Source organism: Triticum dicoccoides, chromosome 7A, assembly GCF_002162155.2.
Source record: "Triticum dicoccoides isolate Atlit2015 ecotype Zavitan chromosome 7A, WEW_v2.0, whole genome shotgun sequence".
NCBI lineage: Eukaryota > Viridiplantae > Streptophyta > Magnoliopsida > Poales > Poaceae > Triticum > Triticum dicoccoides.
This window is the reverse complement of record NC_041392.1, coordinates 740,227,493-740,242,156: the sequence shown is the minus strand read 5'-3', so window position 1 is coordinate 740,242,156 and position 14,664 is coordinate 740,227,493. Positions and strand designations below refer to the sequence as shown.

At 49.1% G+C, this 14,664-nt stretch overlaps 1 long non-coding RNA gene across 3 annotated transcripts; it reads left to right on the top strand.

The window, feature by feature from the left end:
- Positions 1 to 9,473: 9,473 nt before the first annotated feature.
- On the top strand, positions 9,474 to 14,364 carry LOC119331578. Of its 3 annotated transcripts, none has more exons than XR_005160574.1 (4): positions 9,474 to 9,645; positions 9,834 to 9,900; positions 13,267 to 13,355; positions 13,994 to 14,364. It is a non-coding gene; the product is annotated as an uncharacterized LOC119331578 (long non-coding RNA). The 3 variants fall into 3 exon arrangements; XR_005160573.1 differs by having other exon boundaries at positions 10,782 to 13,355; XR_005160575.1 differs by having other exon boundaries at positions 9,834 to 9,907.
- The last annotated feature ends 300 nt before the right edge of the window (positions 14,365 to 14,664 follow it).

Genomic DNA, 14,664 nt, shown 5'->3' with positions numbered 1-14,664 from the left:
GAGAGAGAGAGAGAGAGAATTTTTTTTTGTTCTTTTTAATTTTAACTAGTTAATTAGTTTAACAAAAACGGTAAATAACTTAAAACTTGATAATTAACAAAAAAAACCGTAAAATTTGATAATTAACAAAAAAACGTATATACGGAGAGGGGGCGGCGAGGGGGCGGCGATGCGCGCGGTGTTTTTTAGGGATCGAGAGGGGACGGCGAGGGTTATAAATGTGTTGTCCTCGCCTCCCTCTCCGTGACGCCGTCGTCTGCCGCCCCGTCTCGCGCTCTACCGCGACACCCTCTCCCACCCCTTCCTCGCCCCCTCCTTTTGCCACCGCCCTTTCGCCACCGCCACCGCCATCGCCCCCCTTCTTCACTTAATTAATTTGTTTTTACTACATGTTTTCAGGACTGACATAATGGCGGACGATAGAGCTGACCCGATTATGGACAACTATGATCCGGACGGTGAAGCACATATGTTCGGCATCATAAACGGCGATATTCTATATGTGCCGACCGGACAAGAAGAAGATGATATCTCTTCTTATCTGAACCTTGACGGTGAAGATGAAGGGCGCCGTCAGCAAGATGATGCCGAACAAACGTCGATAAACGACGATCTTCAAATGGAAGTAGCAACCACCTCCGGCGCCGAGGTATATATATATACATTGAGCCTCTGGTGATACAAACTAACTGATTTGAATAAATATGTGTGGACTAACACGCGCGACTCTCTTTCTTATTTTAGCCCTCGGCCGGATCGTCGAAACAATCGAGTACGTCGTCAAAGCGTGGCGCAACCAAGACGATGAAACAAGGAGAAACATGCACCATCGAGGTTGTCGACAGTGCAACCGGCAGGCCGCTGGAGCCCCGCAAGAACGCCACCAAGTTTGTCAACCAATGCAGAGCCATTGTTAGAGACAACGTCTCGATCACCGTCCAGGAGTGGAATAAGCCAAAGAAGGCACGAATTGCTGGTTTCACTTTCGTCGATAAGAGAACAAAAAAAGATTGCTTCAAAAAGCTTATGGAACATTTCGTTCTACCTCCGGAATACAACAAATTCGATGAGGAGGGTAACAAGATTGAGGAAAACAAGGAGAGGAGGAGGCTAGTCAAACAGTTCGCTCTTCATAAGATGGCCGACGCATTCCGGAAATTCAAGCAAAATCTAGCCCATGACTTTGTCAAGCAGAACAAGACTCCGGATTTCAAAGGACAATATGAGAAACTGAAACATGATTGGCCAGAATTTGTGAAGCAAAAGAAATCAGAGTAGTTCATTCAAATATCGAAAAAAAATAAGGAAAATGCGGCTAAGAAGGAGTACAATCATATTATGGGGCCAGGAGGGTATCGCCTTTGGGAGCCTAGGTGGGAGAAGATGGAGAACGAGCTGAGGGCGCGAGGAATCCGTCCAGGTACGGAGGGATGGGACCCAAGGGCCAAAAGCTGGTGGTACGGGCATGGGGGAACGCTGAACCCGGAGACAGGGGACTGTGTTTACCGGGGCAAAATAATTAAACCCACCCAAGCCCTTATTGACGCAATGAGGGATGCTCAAGAGGGGAAGATCAAGTTCAATAGAGAGAACGACGCGCTGACAAAAGCCCTCGGGAATCCTGAACACGGAGGACGTGTACGAGGCATGGGGCACATTCCGTGGAAAATAGGGTTCCCCCAGAACGATGACCCGTACGGTTACAGAAGCCGGAAGAGAAAGATGGATCGGGAAGCAGATGTTGTGGCGCGGTTGGCATCGGAAATGGATGTGATGAAGAAAACCGTGAGTGTACTAGTAGCCGAACGAGATGCAGCTCGGGCGCAGCATGAAGATCATCCAGCGGATCTCAGAAGCCAGCAGCGGAGAAGCAGTGTGGCTTCCACGGAGGCCCCACCGGCTGGTGCAGATGCACCGACGATCGAAATTACTGCACTTGAGCCTCTGGTGGTCGAAATTACTGCACCGGAGCCTCTGGTGGTCGAAATTACTGCACCGGAGCCTCCTCGCTACCCCGTGGACGATATAAAGGAGATGAAAGAATGTCATCTGTATTATCCTATCGGGAACATGTCCGTGAAGGTAGCCATCGGCAGTGCTTTACCATGTTTACCTGGAGCACTCCACCACAACACCCCCATTCAAGATGGCTATGCTCGTGTCACGGTGGAGGACATAGTCCAAGGGTTTGAGGACCTGGAGATTGACATTGCTACACCTGAAGGGGAGAAAAGACTTGGAGATGTCAAGCGCCATTTCATTCTATGGCAAAAGAAGTTTATCAAGTTTCCAGGCGAGGCGCCAAGGACAACAAGTCCACCCCCCTACGGTGGTGGCGGTTCACCTACACCTCCGTCACGTCAGCCGACGCCCCCCAGTCCACAACGTCCGGCGGGTGATCAGACGCCGCCCCCCAGTCCTCGTCCGACGGGTGATCAGACGCCGCCCCCCAATCCACCTCCGGCAAAGAAGCAGAAGCAGTCCTGGATTATTAACCCGGACCCTTATGTACCTAAGACCACAAAGGTACCAGAGCCATCATTGAAGCCTCTCCCCACAAGGCCTTGGGAACGTAGTGCCGAGGAAACTGCCGCGGCTGCGGCTGCTGATCATGAGAAATGGAAGGCGGACTGCAAGAAGAAAAGAGAGCCCGAGCCCAAGCCAGTATTTTCTGATGAGAAAAAGAAGTGGGCTAAGTCATTTTTGAGCACACCGTCCCAAGCCGCGAAGAATCTGCCTGACGACTATGCACGTGAACTTCGTAGGCAGGCACTCATGTTGAAGGAGAAGAAAGAGCGGGCGGAGAACCAGGAGAACAAAGCCTTGGAGGAGGCCGAGAAAACGGAATTAGAAAGTAAAAAAAGCGGGAAACGAGTTGCCCAGCTCGGGGAACAAAGTAAACAATCGATTGCCCCGCTTATAGTGAAAGCCGCCGGTCCGGATGACCCCGATATCATAGCAGCTGCGGCAGCACATGGATTGACTGTAACGAGTGCCAGAGAACAAGCGGCCAACTTAGGTATTACTCTTCGTGAACTGTTAGGCCTTGATGAGGCGGCAGTGAAGGAGGTAGTAATTACATATGTGAAGAATGGGCCTCTCGTCGAGCCTGCGCAGGAACAGGATCTACCTCCACAAATGAAAGGTCTGCTGAAATGGTACAAGGGTTACATAAAAAATAAAAACGCCAAAGAATATATTTATGCGGAAGTTAGATATGAGCATCACTTCAAACATTACTATGTACAAATTCATCTGAGTGAATTGTTCCAGCTTTTCAATCTGCGCGAGCTCGACAAATCTATCATCAGTTGCTACGTTCTGTAAGTGATTTATTTCTACCACATCTCGTTCATATTGCCTGCACTATATATATGTCCTAACTATATTGTTGTGTCCGCTATTATACATGCAGAATGAAGATTAAGGAATGCAGAGTAAGGAACATCCATAATGTTGGGTTCATTGACCCACACATCGTTAATGGATATGTGTTGGAGCATCACCCCGCCGACATGGAGGCAGACCTGTGGCAGTTTCTTACAAAGCAGGAACTCAAAAGTGATATTCTATTTCCTTACCATTTTGGGTGAGTGTTTCTGTCTTGAGCACATTCTTTTTTGTTTACTCCATGCATGGTATGTGGCCGGCTAATCGATGAGTTATGCATGACGTACTGTGCATGTATCGTGTCCGCAGGTTCCACTGGATTCTGCTAGTAATTAAAGTTGACACCTCAGAATGTCTCGTCCACGACTCTCTGAATAAGGATCCAAAGCTTTGGGTCGACATGAGAAGAATGCTGCAGAAGTAATTATTTTCATTCATTTGCGCTCTATATCGATCGGCCTATTTCGTTCATTTCCTAATATCAAGTAACTAATAACTCTCTTGTTCATTTAATTTTCTTTGCCTCGTAGGGTTTGGAGACGGTTCGTAGATACAAAGGTCGGTGAATTCAAAAAAGAGTTAGAATTCAAAAGGGCAAAGGCTAAGAATGGTGAGGATATTCAGCCAGCGGGGACCAATCTATGTGCATACTATGTCTGTGAGATGATCCGGAGATACCCCTCTGAGCGGGTTCCGAGTGATACCAATGCTCAGAGGAATAACCTCCGGATGATGCTTAGTCCAGAAGCTCGCTTCCGACCACTTCAAGAGGAACTAGCTGGATGGTTCAGGAGGGAAGTCCTCCATCCTAAAGGAGAACACCATTACGAGGACGTAGAACTTTATATGCATTAAATTATGTATGGAAACTTGTTCAAAATTGTATATGGTCATCCGATGATATTGAATATATATTGTATATTCCTCTTGAATTCTTTTTGGTTCTAATTTCAAATTTGTTTGAAATTGTACATTCATATGCATGTATGTAGTACCGTAGAATATGTGAAACTCCTTCAAAATTAAAATAAAGCACAAAAAAATAAAACAATACATATTAAACAGAAAACAGGTTTAAGGGGGGGGGGCTAAAACCGTAAACCTGCGGCGGCCTTTAGTCGCGGTTGGCCAGAAGAACCGCGACTAAAGGTCCTCCGCCCCGACGGCCACCTGACGCCCACGTGGACGGGCCTTTAGTCGCGGTTGCTTAAGAACCGCGACTAAAGGGTGGGGCCTTTAGTCGCGCCCGTTCGGTCGCGGTTGCGCAACCGCGACTAATGGCAGTTGCGAACCGCGACCAAAGGCCCTTTTTCCACCAGTGGCAATCGCATGCCGGTGTGGAGGACGCCGTCCACCACAACGGCCAGTTCTACTCCGTCTCCTACTCAGGCGTCGTGGAGGCGTGGAAACGCGATGCGGAGTCGGGCGTGTTCACGAGCACGGCCATCGCGCCAAAACTTGACAGCTCGTCATCGTGCCGCAAGTATCTCGTGGCCGTCCGAGGACGGCTGATGGTGGTGCTCAAGTACCCGGAGGCCTTCAAGGTGCATGCCCTTGGCGACGACGGGCAGTGGAAGGAAACTGGTGACAACCTCAAGATAGACGAAGAAGACTTGGAGTATAAAAATGCACGCCTTCTCAAGGACGAGAGGGACAAGATGGAGCGCGAGATCATGTCTGCGGTGGAGGAGGCCAAGAAGAAAAGGTTCGACGACTAGTTGATGATGAACAAGAACATGAACGCACATGCTCTATTGTGCGCTAGGTTTAATTAATGTTTTCTTTCTTTTTGCAGGGTTGCTAGGTTTAATGTTTTCTTTTATGTCTGCCGTCATGGATTGAGTCGTGCCTAAGGGCATCTCCAGCCGCGCCATCAGGAAGGCTTTCCCAGGCGATTTTTTCGCGCCGGCGCCAAAAAAACGGCCCAGTCGCGCCCCAGGAGCCCGATTTTCGCCTGCCTGGGCCGAAAACAGCGCCGGCGGACCCAGACCGAACCGCTGGAGGCGTCCGGGGGCGCCGGGGCGAACTGTTTTGGCGCGAAACAGCCGCGGGCCCGCCGCGTCAGCGACACGGCGCCTCGTCTTCCCCCAACGGCCTTGGTTCCCGCGAGGAATCAATGCCAAGGCTGCCGCCGGTCAGTCTTGCCGTTGATTCCTCACGGGCGGCGCGTCACGGGACGGCGCGCCGACGCCTCCCCTCACTCGCACGCGTACACATGGGTGCGGCGCGGCTATATAGCTGGTGGTCTTCACTCGCCTGTGCCCACACCAGCCCCGCCCCTCGCCGCCGCCCAGCTCCTCCCTCTCCCTACCTCTCCTGAGCGCCGCCGCCCAGCCCCTCCCTCTATCTCTCTACCTCTCCCGACCCCGTCGCCATGGCGGAACGCTACCCCGGAGACGAGGCGGCGGCCAACGGCTTCGGCCGCCGTTCGCTCCGCGAACAGGAGTCCTGGCTCTTGTTCCAGGCGAACATCCCGGCGCCACCGGACATGCGCGCCGGGCCGATGGGGTGGAGGCTCAGCGCCGGGGGAGTGCCCATTCCCCCGTTGCCCGACGTCGTGGCGAAGCCGAAGTACTTCGCTGAGGAAGTCGAGGTCGTGCGCGCCTCCCTCACCGATGCCCAACTCTCCCTCCCCCAGTACGCCGCCGACAACCACGCGGCTTGGGCGGCATATTTCGAGCGCCGCCAGCAGCAGCGCTTGGCGTCCATCAACGGCGCGCCGGTGGTTGGCGGCCGACAGAACAACGAGGGGCGCCACTTGTGGTGGGGCGTCCCCGGCCACACACTCGAGGGCGTGCTGACGTACCTCTAGGGCGGCAACGACCCGCCGTTGACGTACCCAGCGAGGGCGGCCGCCCTGGTGCAGCACCGACGCACCGGGCCATGGGCGCCAAGGAGGTTTGGGTCCTCCTCCTCTTCTTCCTCCTCCCGATCTTCATCGCACTCCTACGGCACTCCGGCCCTGCTCGGCGTCAAGGCCGAGCCCGCGGCGGAGACGCCGCTCGGCCGGCGCACTCGCAGCGCCGGCATCGTCATCAACGAGGGCGGCCGGCGCGCCTACTCGTCGGCTCCTCCTCCGCGCTTCGTCAAGCCAAAGACGGAGCCGGGGCTCGCACCGGTGAAGAAGGAGCTGGCCGCGCCGGTGACGACGGAGCTCGATGACGACGACGCGGCCCTGGAATGGGCGCGCAGGGACTCCATAGCGATGGAGAAGGAGCGCCTGGAGAAGGCGAAGGAGCGCCAGTGCGCCGCCCTGCTTCGCTTCGCGGAGCGTCGACGCGGCCGCGACGAAGGCGGAGTCGTCGTCATCTGCGACAGCGACGACGACGACGACGACAATGCGCCGCCACCAGTCCGCCATGGCGACGCCAGGCAGGGGTCCAGCAGGGGCGCCCGCGTCAAGGAGGAGAAGGCCGACGACGACGATGGCGGCGACGGCGGCGACTTCAGCCAGTTTTTTCTTTAGATTAGTTTATGTATATGTGCTATGTAATGAAAATCCGCGAACTTTGCCGAAATGTGCCGAAATTTATCGTGTTTGGCCGAATTTTATTGTGTTTAAGCCGAACTTCGTTGAACTTCATTTATTTTAAAACGTGCGTGGGGTGGCCCTGGGGCCGGCGGCTGGGGAACAACTCGCCTCCAGGCCCAATTTTTGCGCCGGCTCACCCCCAGGCGGCGATTTTAGGCGCCCCCTGAGGGGCCAACGGCTGGAGATGCCCTAAGTTTATTTGACTTCTATTGGATTAAAATCACGACAATTATTTTCAATTGGAGAGAGTAGTATTTTGTAGTACCATAAATATTATAGAGAACAGATGCTACATAATTGGTAAACTTTTCTGTCATGTGGCCATCACGGAATGTGGTTGAGGGCTCCGTGATGGCGTAATCTATATAAGCCGAGTGTAGGACCGAAAGTGGTCGGTTACAAAATTACATCAACCTGTGTTCTGTAAGCCAAGATCCTTCTGGGGTATATGTCGAGCTTCATCTGTAAGTCGAGTGTCGTTTACCAGTGCACTAGTCTTACTGTCCCTAGGCTGAGGTCGCCCTTTCTGTTTTGCGTGATGCTGTACATACTCGGCTTATTGTCCCCGAGTGCCCAATATATTACACTCGGCTTAAAACCCGCCACACGGCAACATGTTATTTTCTTGTAGTCCGTAGTGCAGCCGTATGTGATTCCCAACATGTATCGATCGAGTGATGGATTAGGAGGTGCTTTGAGATGTATATGTTGAGGGTGAGGTGTCACATCTGAGGACGGGACACAGGATCCCGGAGACCCTGTCCCTCCCGTACAATTATTTCCCTTTCAGGAGACTAGGGTTTTGTTGGAGGCTATTCTTATATACACACACGGACGGGGTCCTCACCAATCACCACCAGAACAAGCCTCCGCCGCAACGGAACACATCCCCGAATCCTGTTGGAGAGAAAGAGATCGAGATCGATGTCGGCCATAGATCAGGACGGTGACATTGTGCCGCCGCCGCCGCCGCCGCCGCCGCCGCCGGGGAAGGCCGCGGAGACTCGGATCGTGAAGATGGACGGGCGGCACAAGTACGTCCAGTGGTTGCTGGCGGTGTGGGATAAACAGCCTGGCCGTCCGTTGCCGGACCTCCCCGATGACTACCTGGGTGACATGCACGACGACAGCGAGCCCACCAGGCCCTCCCCGGATCACGCCCTACACCGCAACCTGGTCCTCGGCTCCTCCTGTGGGTGGCTCGCCACCGCCGACGACCGCGGCAAGATCGACCTCGTTAACCCGGCCACGGGCGAGCATCATGCGCTCCCGCACATCGCCACAACGGGCGTCTTCGTTCCCTCAACCGGCGACCGCTTCTTCTGTGTCCAGCTCGACCGCTTCCTGACTGCCCGTTACGGCCACGGGCCGCCGTTCAAGGACAGCCCCTGGGGGCCGCACGGGTTGGCGACGTTCACGCTCAGAGCCAAAGAGATGCGCGCCTACTTCTACCAGAAGGTGGTCCTCTCAACGTCCCCGTGTCCCGGCAGCTACGCCGCCATGCTGATCCTGCATCGAGATTTCGGCGCCCCCGCCTTCGTCACGGCGGAGGAACCTGCCTGGAGGCTGGCGCCGTCGCGTGACGGCGTCGAGGACGCTATCCACCAAGACGGCAAGTTCTACTCCATATCCTACTCGGGCGACGTCGAGTCATGGGAACGTGACGCCGAGTCCGGTGCGTTCACGAGCACCACTGCCGCGCCAAGGCTGGTCATCCAAGACAAAGCACAAGCCAGCTCATCGTCATGCCGCAAGTATCTGGCAGCGGCGCCTGGAGGGGAGCTGATGGTGGTGCTCAAGTACCCAGAGAGGTGTGCGTGCTATGTCCTCGAGGATGACGGGCAGTGGAAGGAGACTAGGGACATCTCCGACATCCCGCAGTTTGTTGGGGTAAACAATTGAACATATAAACCTTGCTAGGCAACCCGCCATTCCGAGGCATCCCCGTGCGCTAAGCTGGTTGGACCGCACGATCTTTTACCGTCGCTTCTCTTTTGGCTGCTGGCAGCCGGTTAGCCGCTTGTTTTACTTCACATTTTGTGCAGGTTCTAATGTAGATGACAGGTGGGTCATGCTGGTGTGGGGCCATGAAAATTACATGGGGTTTCTCTGATTCTTCGTACGCAAAGCGTGCTACGCGCGGGGTGAACGGTGAAAACCTAGCCACGGCTTCCCTTCTCTCTCTCTCCTCACTTCATTCCCCCCGCAGCCGCCGCCGTTGTCTCATCCCCCACCCCCACCCACCTCCAGCGCCGCCACCGCCGCTAGCGCCTCTTCCTCTCTTCCCCACTAGACAATGCCTCTTAACGTTCTTGGTCCGGCGTTCCCCGCGCGGTGTTTCGGACGAGGCACAGGTCGCTGCCATGGGAGAGCAGGGGCGGCGTGGTTTTTGTGATGGGTGTGAAGGAGTAGGGGAGGACGAGGAGGACGAACAGGGGGGAGGCGCAACGAGGCCGGAGCTCGAGCAGCGCTCGCCTCGCGCTGGAGTGGAGCCAGCCGTTCGCTGCTCGTCGATCCTCGTCCTTCATCCCCAATCTAGGCTGCAGTGCTGCACTTTGCCCTCGCCATCTTCTTCCCCCAATTTTTGCCTCTTGATTTTATTGGTTTCTTGATTATTGGATTTTGATTTCTTGATTTAGGTTTTTTTCCTGAATGATATGTGTGCAGATCGGGCGAGGAAGAGAAGAGGAAGGATCTCGAGGAAGAATTAAGAACAAAACGAGGTGATCTCACTCTGATTTGCCTAGGTTATTTTTCTGTGTTGCTTTCCCCTGCTGCCCTTCGTGCTCTCTCTCTCTTCCCCGACACTCTCTGTTGTACACGGACGCAAATTATTTGCTTTGTTAATGTGAGCTTGCTTGTTTGGTTCTGCTTGATATGTTGCCAACCTTCGTCCTTGTCTCCTCCGCAGAGATGCAGATCAAGGAGGTCGGCAGATGGGATGAGGTTGGGTGAGGTGCACGAGGACAAAGGTGCAGGTCCGTGGTGAGAGAAAATGTTTTTTTTGTTTGTTTCCTACAATGCCGTTCCAGTTAGTAGTGAATATTGATGATGCCCATGAAAACTCTGAAGACATTGCTGAACTGTATCTCATCATTTGATAACTTTGATTTCCGATCAGCGTGTTGATCTCCACCAATATTTATGTCAAAAAAGAAATTAGTTCAAATTGGTTTGCTGTCCTGCTGAGATTAAATATCCACATTAGCCGTATCCCAAGTGTCCAGATTTATTCCTGTTTTTCTTTATTCCTTTTTCATTTTCATCTAATCATCGCTGACCAATTCTTTTTATGCATATCGCTAATTAGATTTCTGCTTGTTCAATACCTGAAAGCACGTACTCACTCCGTTCCAAAATAGATGACCCGACTTTGTACTAACTAGTACAAACTAGTACAAAGTTGGGTCATCTATTTTGGAACGGAGTGAGTAGATATTAGCATTAATGATCCATACATTGTAATTTGTAGCCTGATAGCTATATAACAACATTTACATCACTGATTCGGTTTTAGATTTTGACTCAGACATACAGTGGTTAGTGTGTTAATCCATACATAGTCGTATTTGTAGCTTGATGTTATCGTATCTTTCATTCTAGATCTTGTGCAAAGTTGCATGCCTATTTTCCTTTCTTCGGGCAGTAAACCCATGTTGATTTCTGGACCCATAAAGTGACCTAATGTTAGATGAAGCATTCAAATTTTTATTTGTGTCCTGGCTTTGTATGTTCTATGCAGCCTTCTCCCTAGGGATATATCCCTTGTGACCCTCCCCTGTTTTTGATGCCTACAACATGGTGCCAGGTGACAGAGAATCACGAGTCACCACCTCTTCCTTTTGTTTTGATCTTGCAGGAGCCCCTACAGCCCTACTGGCCCTGATCCCAAATCCCATGGACCGGCCCTGACCTCCTGGTCGTCGAATGAACAAGTCTGCTTGCTAAAAAAAATAAGTTTTCTTAATCAGTATATATGGCATCTCTGCACATGTCCTTTCTTCGTGGATAGGCCACAAGCTTTGTTAGTTGTATGATGGAGATGGAATTTCAGGTTGATAGTTTCAACAATAGTTATCTATATTAGTTATTGTCAGTCTGACAGACTTTTGTCACCTTCTATCATGTTTACATGTAAGTAAGTTGAACAGGCTATGCAAACTACTGCATAAAAAAGTGCACGTAGCACAACCTATAGAGAGGTCCAGAATTGATTTTGTGTGATGCAACCAGGAACGACAAAGGCTTACTATGTTCCATTAAAGCAGATAAGAAAATAATTTAGTTCGGATGAATTGATTAATTATAAAAAGTTGATAGTCCATTGCGTGGATCTTTGAGTTTGGTGTTGCTTTTCTTCTTCAAATTCACGGATCTAGCTTCAATCAAAAAACCGAGAGCAACCTTCATTAACTTGAAGACTCCCTTTTTCGGATCTGGAGTATAGCAATAGGTCATCAGTTGTGGTGTCAAATACAAGATTAGGCTATTTAAAGCTTGCCATGTAGTAGACCTACAAGGAGAACAAAAAATATAACTTATGTTGGTTAGAACAGATGCTCAGCTTGCCTTGTTTTTTGCCTCTTTTTGGTCCTGTTAAGAAGAGATGCTAAATGCTGGTTCCTGACCACGTCCCTTGTTGGGCGCCCTCGATATCTCAACCTTGTGGCGATATGGTCATTTATTTTGAGTAATTGTTTTATAGAGATGTATGGTTACCTGAATAGGCTTACATATATAGTCCAGTAAGAAAACTATATAAATTCCTGAGAACACTAACTGCTAGCTTATACACTTGCTTGCCGAGTTAACATGTTAATATGCCTGTTTCTCTCGTTTCCAGCGCACCACCATGCATGTTCAGTTTGATGCTTTGGGTCGAATGTGTGTAGCGAGAATAAAGGTAGTAGATGCAGACTGTAAAGATAGTATATACATTCATACGTGATAAGCGATTAGGTAGTAGTTGCTGCTTACTCACAAGGGTTGGATTGGTGGGAAGAAGTTTACAAAGGCCTACTGGAACTGTTTATGGAAGTCGTTGTCTGGCCATACTGAACATACTTTCTGCAACTAAACTGATCAGGTTGGCTTGTCTTTGGAAATCTTTGCCTAATGTGTTCTTCATTGGCCTGCTTTTATATTAGCAGTTTTGTTCTTTTGTCTCTTCTGTGATAGTTTTAGGCGAGAACAGAGTGTTTAGAATTGTGATATAGTCTACAGACTTTTCGTAATTCTTAAAATATGCCGGTAGTGGTGTGTGCACAAATATATGTGCCTGGATTTGTTTGATACGCCTACTGTATTTCAGGCGTGTTACTCTTTCTTGGATAAATTGACTGATGCTTGCTTCTTTTAATAAAAGATCCTAGATTAGGATCTACTGTGCTGTGCTGAATGCAATTGTCTTAATCTAGACAGCAGCCGAGCCCAGTCAACAATTCCTTAGACGAGGCAGAGGAGAGCAGAGAGGGCCAGCCGTTGTATTTACAATTCATGCAAGTAGCTGCTGATTCCATTCATATTTACTGCTTCCTCCTATTTATTGGCTGCGTTCATTTGTGTGCTCTGGTTGTTTATTGTTGTTGTGCTCATTTCCTCTGTTCATTGTTGTTGTGCGCATTCTCCACTTCTATGTCATGAAAATATTCTTGCTTAATAATTTAAAATGGTTTCCTGTGTCTCTTGTGGTCTATTCCCAGTCCTATCATCCCATCATTCTTCCTCTTTACTGGTTGGCTTGGTTTTCCTTGCGCCTGTGCAGATTTGCTTGAGGGTTTGTTCTGTTGTGTTCCCTGAATCCTCGTAACTGCTGTGCTTTCTGCCATGTTTTTCTTCTTCGTTTTCATGTGGAAGTATTTGATATCCTGGGGATGGATGATTTATTCAAAGAATGTCCCGGGATCTGTGAATCTCGGAATAGAATCAACATGAATGTTGAGACATGTTTTTTCCTGAAGGTAATACTTTTCCCTGTTACCAAGCATTTTCCTCATGTTTGCTTCTAAAATGTAACTGGCAAGGCTTATATGATTTGTGGGTGTATGATCTGGACTGTGCTTCTCTGAAAGTATGCTCTTGGGAGATTTTTGCTTGGTAAACAAATGACATGCTAAAATGTTGGTTGTTCCCTGTTCTTCTAAAAAAAAGTTTGGTATTGATTCATGATTTGTGCTTAATACATGATGTTGGTATATGATCACTTTATTGCTCATGCCTCACTTGATGTTGAATGGTGTACAGGCAAAGTGCCAATGGAGTGGCATATATTGTACTTCGCTACTACCTACATGCGATTCCATTTGATTTCACTTTGATTTTGTTTTTCTGCTGATCGTTTATAGGTGGTTGTTGATGAATCATGTAAGGATGGTGCAGAACTCACAAGAGGGAAATGACCGAACTGCGGTAACCAAATCAAATAGCTGATAAGGTACAAATTTTTGAAGATATATGGTTTGTCCCAAACAAGAGCATACATCGTAGTACAAAGGGGAATTACATCTCTATTTTATGTTATGTTTTCTGCTTGCTATCTTGTTCATGGACTCTCTATAAGTGTGCCTTTCTATTAGCAACCTTAGTGCCAATGACTCAACGGTCAGCTATCAACCAGAATACTAGGGCATTGAGCTTGTTTAAACTGTAGAGTACACATGCATATACTGTTACTCAGACATCAAGAAAACAGGAGATAAACATGTATGACGATCTACCATGTTATTACTCGGGTGTTGATTAGGAAGTAGACATAAGTTTAGCAGAGAAGAAGTTTCAGTGATTTATCAGTTCAGGCTATGGAAGTAAACATGAGGCATTGAAGCTAATTTGAATTAGGCGTGATGAACCAAACATTTTTGTAATTGCCATTAGTGGGTCAATAGGGTAGGCATTTTCATGAGACAATATTGATTTTAATGACGGCTAATAATTACACTGCTGCCTTTGTCTCAAAAGTAGAACTTTGCCATCTTTTTGACCTTGCCTCTAGGAAAAAAACATCAGCTCAAAACTGAAATACTCTGGATTTACTTGCTATCTTTTAGACGTAATACTGTGTTGTTTGTGAAGGTTCACTTGGAAGTGGTTGAGGTAGCCTGACCTGGTGAGGATCCAACTAACGAACTGACATGGTGACGCGATGCGTACATCGGAGGAAGTAGATCTTGTGCGTGCGGGAGTGGATCTTGCAATTGAAGTCGTCTCTCCGACGCAGAGGAGCAGCGGCGAAGTGGCGGAAACTACAGGGTGAGTGAGAGATTGGAGAAGGAGGGGATGGTCATGAAGTGAGTAAGTGGATTAACATCGTTTGGTCAGGTAACTTGGGCCGGCCCATTATTGTGAATTTGTCATTTGTCTTCTTGTAAGCCCACAACACGGTTTAAATATGTATTGGGAGTTTGGGACAACTAAATCAGATAAATGAAAGAAATTATAACGCTTCTAACGGTTTATAAAATGAAGTAACAAAGTGCATATCCAAGTTTAGTAAATTTTAGAATGTGCTTGTTTGTTGTTATTCATTGTTAGGCTTGGCATTTGAATTTTTGTTAGATCTGAAGTGCCTTTGATAGCATGGAATATTTGTACAACGCACTGTGGAGGCATGGTCTTTATCAGGATGACTAACAAGGATGATCGGCAAGTGTTTGTTTGCCAAAGTTATGGTGGTTTAAAAAAAGTCGTTGGTGCATTGCTGTGGATCTCAAGATGGCCATGTGTTTATATTTTGCATAATCACT